Consider the following 6,000-nt stretch of genomic DNA (forward strand, 5'->3'; position numbering starts at 1 on the left):
GCTCCTCGCGGCAGCGGTTCGGTGGTATACCTCTGCCAGCACCTCTGCCTCTAGCTCCCACGGGGGAGTACCTGCCAGTGCACACGCAGCCTCACGGGAGACCGTGTTGTATGCGCGTACTAATCTTTTGGCCATAATGCGTTGTGGCCTCCTCAGAGCCGAGATGTTTTCCCTTCCTAGGGCGTCTACCCACATGGGTGCTCCGTACAGGGCCATAGATCTTACGACCCCTGCAAATAGACGGCGGCATCCCATGTGTGGGCCTCTCAAATTGGGCCAGTACCTCTAGCACGAAAAAGTTTCGACTTCGAATCGTTTGCTTATTCGAATCGCCATCAAAAGATTTAGTAGGAAAACTAACAGCGCCCTTGTGAACGTGTCGTAAAGTGAACTTAGTATGAGAAATTGCACGAAACTTATTTTGTGAATCAAAATTGTCACGTTATCGCTTATTTCGAAGGTTGACGAATATTTTGTCGAATACGCAAACGATTCGAAGACGAAGTTTTTCATACTAGGGGTCTGTGCTGAGAAGAAGCAGCGCAAGAAACTCATGCCCGTTTTCACCATCAATCCCTAATTTTTAAGTGACCCCTATGAAAACAAAATTCCTGTTATGTGTTACCATATGAGTAATCTAAAAATTAGGGCTTAATGGGGAAAACGGGCATCAGTCAACTTTGTAAGATCTACCTTGAAGGAAGAGCTCTTCAATCCAACAGAATCTAGACTGGTTTCAAACCAATGCTAGCTGGGATTCGAACCTCGGCCTATCCGATTAGCACTAATTGTGTTAGGGGTGTTTTAAGGTCACGGTTGTATGGGGTATGTCACGAAAAGGTGGGTTTTAGGTGTGTTATAAAATACATAGTTATCACGCGATTTTTTACACGAGATTCGTTTTTTATTCAGAAATGGGGAAGCTCTTGGCCTGCATCTCATTTGATGGAAAATGTGATGATCAGAAATTCAACCCTATTGTTTGGAACTGTTTTTTTTGTTTGTTAGTGAGTGTTATTGAGATACACATGCAATGGAAGCTAGTGGAGTACTCCAATTGCAGTGCAATGATTTAGTTTGTGAATTATGTTGATTGTAATTTGTTAGTTCCTTAAGTTTGGTTAAATTCTTTTAGGTGATCGACTATATGGGTAGGTAATGTAGGCTTTGAAGCTTTTTGCTGTGTCTTCTTTTCTAATTATGTCTGGTAGATTATATGGGTTGATATTTAGCAAGCGGAATGTCATTTCATGGTTATATCGGGCTGAAGCAAATCTAGGGCACTGTGTTAAGAGGTGTTTCCAAGTTTGTGGAGTCTGGTCATCGCAGGGACAGCGGTCATCTGCGACGATGTGGAAACAATGTAGGTATTCCTTATGATAACCGTGGTTGGTCAAGACCTGGGTGGTGGCAAAGTCCGGTCGGACGATCTTTATAAACTCCTGCAAGGTGTTGTATGTTGGCAGGAGGGATCTTGTATGGACGCAGGTGTTCGGGTTCATATACAAAGTTCTGGCCGAACAACAATGCTGTTAACATTGTTGTTATGGCCACATTATTTGGTAAGATGATGGTGATGTTTAGTTACTTTTAGGCTTAAGAAAGACAAAAACCTTTTAGTACAGTCAGTGTCAAATACACTCAGCGGCACGGAATTTGGCCCAAGCCTAAACAACCAGATATGAGGCCAAATAGGTGTTGTATACCTAAGTTTCGTGTGACATGTTAACAAAACATTTGTTTTTGTTAATTTAAGAGGCTAGATTCATAAAAAAATGCGTCTGTTTAACTTTTTTGCTCTAGAAACGCATTTCGTTGTTGGAGCGTAAAGAATACGGGTAAGTTTAAATTCGATATTAAATGTTATAAGGGTTTGGCGTTTTGTTTTTTGTTTTTAAATTAATCTTAGGTTATTCTCGTTTCCATAATTTGAGAATAATGCCCATTACTCCAGCTCAAGTTGCTCAAATAGTGTTGCTTAGAAGTCAAGGCTGTATGCAGCGGGAGATGGCTGAAACTTTCAATTTATGGCGTACAAACTTAAGATACACGTTAAAAAGGCATGACCAGACCGCCTTTTACACAAGAAGACCAAGACGTGGGGAATTAAGGTGTATGTCAGCGCGCGATGACCCGATTATCGTGCTTGCAATATCAAGAAATCGGGTTATCACTACGTTTGAGATACGCCAGCGTTTACAAGCAGCAAGCCCAGTGAATGTCAGTGAGCACACAATAAGAAGAAGGATGGAGGATCATAACCTGCATACTCGAAGACCAGCTCGAGGACCAAAACTTCTCCGATACCTTCGCGAAGTGCGACTTACGTTTTCTAGAGAACATGCAAATTGGACGCAAGGCTAATGGAGTCTCAGATCATAGAAGGGAATAGATGTGAAACGGGGGCGTGGCGCGTGTCTCCGCGATATGCCCAGAAACGAACATCGCCCGCGACGCCAGGTTAGTCGCGAGTCAGTCGTACTGAGGAAATGTTCTCCGATATTGTTGGATAATGCGTCGTAACGTGCAATAACATAAGTGAAACGAAGAACTACAGGAACAATGAAGTCATTTACCACATGTAAGTAGGTATTGCAAATCCATTGGTATTTTGCTTATAAATAAAAAAAACTAAACATTTTTACGAACGAATTCAGTGCCGTGACATTTACTGCGATATCGAAATTAGTGGTGATAAAAATTCAAACACGTTGTACATTGACGATTTAGTTAGCAACCACTTTATGTCATGCGTAACTACTGCGCAATGTATTTTATTTCTTCCGATATCCACTGACGCGTGAAAATACACAGTACGGCCGCATGTGCCGGTCGTAACATAGTGCAGGGCTCGTGTTCTAATACGGTTTCCTATTATCGATAAATAGAAGTAAATTATTATTTTCTATTTTCTAATTTTGAATGAAAAAATCATGAGTTGCTTGCGATTTTTAAGTTTTTACAAAAACAATAACAATAGTAGAAGGGATTAGTAACTGTCAACTATGTAATTACTATAAGAGCTAGTTGAAAGCCTAATATAGGCATTATTTTTGATAAACATAGGCGGTACGAATTTCGCCATAATTAAAAAGTTAATGCGCGATAGTAGTTAATAATAATTACAGTGATCCTGTTATTATTATTAAAGTAAATAATAATATATTACCAATATTGTAAATACTGGTAAAAATCGCAAGTACCTACTTAACCCATGACTTTTCATACAAACTTTGTCAGTCTATAACTTCTATACTCCATCGATAACGACATTGAGCTTTGGTTGGGGTAAATTAATATAAGGTAACTTCATTTAGTCCCAATAATTGATTCTGAGTTTTTCGTCCATACAAAATGTAACTGACTCCTTTATGCAAAAATCGTTAAAGAACATAATAATAACGTATAATAATAAAAAGGTTTTCATACAAGCATTTTTTAAACCAATTTCGAGCCTTGCCCCCAGGATTTAAAGTATCGATATCTTATCGACTCCATTTTATCTTTCTTCTCTCTAATTGCTTTTTTCAAAGTGTGCGTCACATCACGCGGCCATTGATTGGCCATAAGGCACGCCTTCTGGCCAATCACAGCACTTTTAAGCCGGTTGCACATGTTGTCGTAGACTCTCAGTCGCTTTGTTTTTACACAGTTGAATGTGTGTGTGGGAGCTGTGGTGGGGGAAATGTGGGGACACTGGTTCTCGTTGTAGTTACGCGCGACTTCATATCTATTCTCTTTCTATGATCTGAGAATGGAGTAAAGTTCTACGGATCAATTATTGCAGAGTCACCTTATGAGCTCCAGACGGCCGTGGAAGTGTATAGAGAAGATGCGGAGAAGAGTTACTACGCAAACAGACAGTTTTTATAAAGAGTTTACTCCATTAGCCTTGAGTCAAATTTGCATGTTCTCTAGAAAACGTAAGTCGCACTTCGCGAAGGTATCGGAGAAGTTCTGGTCCTCGAGCTGGTCTTCGAGTATGCAGGTTATGATCCTCCATCCTTCTTCTTATTGTGTGCTCACTGACATTCACTGGGCTTGCTGCTTGTAAACGCTGACGTATCTCAAACGTAGTGAGAACCCGATTTCTTGATATTGCAAGCACGATAATCGGGTCATCGCGCGCTGACATACACCTTAATTCCCCACGTCTTGGTCTTCCTGTGTAAAAGGCGGTCTGGTCATGCCTTTTTAACGTGTATCTTAAGTTTGTACGCCATAAATTGAAAGTATCAGCCATCTCCCGCTGCATACGGCCTTGATTTCTAAGCATCACTATTTGAACAACTTGAGCTGGAGTAATGGGCATTATTCTCAAATTATGGAAACGAGAATAACCCTAAGATTAATTTAAAAACAAAACACAAAACGCCAAACCCTTACAACATTTAATATCGAATTTAAACTTACCCGTACTCTTTACGCTCCAACAACGAAATGCGTTTCTTGAGTCAAAAAAGTTAAACAGACGCATTTTTCTCTTAAATTCACTCTTAAATTAACAAAAACAAATGTTCTGTTAAACGTGGCACACGAAACTTAGGTATACAACACCTATTTGGCTTCATATCTGGGTGTTTAGGCTTGGGCCAAATTCCGTGCCGCTGAGTGTAGTTCGTCCCACTCAAAGTGGCCAAAAAGTTGACAACACAACCTTATTCCAACTGCAACAAAGACGTGTTGCGATCTTTTGGCTACTTTGGGTGTCACGAACTATTTGAAGCAATGACTAATAATATAATCACAATGACCGGTGTTTTTTGTATGGAGTTTGACAGATTTTTGACGTTTGTTGAAGCTAAAGTAAGATGGTGCAACTCGGCCTAAATGTCAGACTTAACAACAGTGATTGAATCTATACTCTTATACTTTTAATATTATAAATGCGAAAGTTACTCTGTCTGTCTATCTGTCTCTTTCACGCCTAAACCACTGAACCGATTTTGATGAAATTTGGCATAGAGATAGTTTGAGTCCCGGGAAAGGACATAGGATAGTTATTATCCCGGTTTTTGAAACAGGGACGCGCGCGATAAAGTTTTTCTGTGACAGACAAAATTCACCGCGGGCGAAGCTGCGGGCGGAAAGCTAGTAACAAAATATTGGTGGCTGTAAGTAAGTAATATATTTTTTTAAATTACATTGACCTTAGTTACATAAGTAGGTACTTAAAAAGATTCATACAAAAAGATAATTCAGTCACGTATTTACTGTTGAAAAAGACCTTCGTGGTTTTTCCCGTTGACCTATAAATAAATAACTTTTCAATAGTTATTTGTAGGTATAACAAACATATAAAAAAATATGCCTATGTTCAACAGAATAAAGTTCGGATTTTAATGGTGAAAGAATTTTTCAAATTGGCCCAGTAGTTTCGGAGCTTATTCAATACAAACATACAAAAATCTTTTGACCTTTTCTCTTTAGCATTTTTCTTACAGAGTTTAGGTATTTCAAGTACCTATGTCTGTGTTTTGTTTGTTTCGCGCCTGAGTCATTTACATACACCATTGATACAATAATTAGCATAAAATCATTAGAGCTATACCTATCGTACGTTCGAGAATTTTTGCATCTCTTAACTATGTCAACACAGGTATATTATTTACCATGATAGATAGAAAAAAGTATTTATTTGTCTCAAAACATATTAAATTGTGCCATAAAACCCAGAAAAAAGTATTTATTTGTCTCAAAACATATTAAATTGTGCCATAAAACCCAACCTCTTTGTTTTTAAGTAAATAACTCACTTTGTGGAATTATCACCGTGTTTTTTATCACAATCAATACAAACTGTATTTGCCACAACAAACAAAGAACTTCACAAACTTTTTGGAACACAACTGTCAATAAAAAAATACAACAACACTGGCCACAACACTTTTAGGGGGAAAAAAACAAAAGTTTTGGCCCAATCACAGCGCGTCACCTTGTTTACATTTGAATTAAATTTAGAATAGAACGCAAACGTTCGTTCGGTTGGATGCGCGCGCG

General features: G+C 38.9%; 1 protein-coding gene across 2 annotated transcripts in view; it reads right to left on the reverse strand.

Moving 5' to 3' along the window:
- Positions 1 to 6,000, reverse strand: part of LOC135085664 (P protein-like) — a 66,353-nt gene extending 60,353 nt beyond the window's left edge. The window contains exon 1 of one of the 2 annotated variants that reach the window (XM_063980451.1): positions 5,836 to 6,000. The gene's annotated coding sequence lies outside the window, so the exon portion shown is untranslated. Of the gene's footprint in view, positions 1 to 5,756 lie in introns of both variants that reach the window. The other variant, XM_063980450.1, reaches the window with a different exon arrangement.

This window comes from Ostrinia nubilalis, chromosome 29 (assembly GCF_963855985.1).
Source record: "Ostrinia nubilalis chromosome 29, ilOstNubi1.1, whole genome shotgun sequence".
Lineage (NCBI taxonomy): Eukaryota > Metazoa > Arthropoda > Insecta > Lepidoptera > Crambidae > Ostrinia > Ostrinia nubilalis.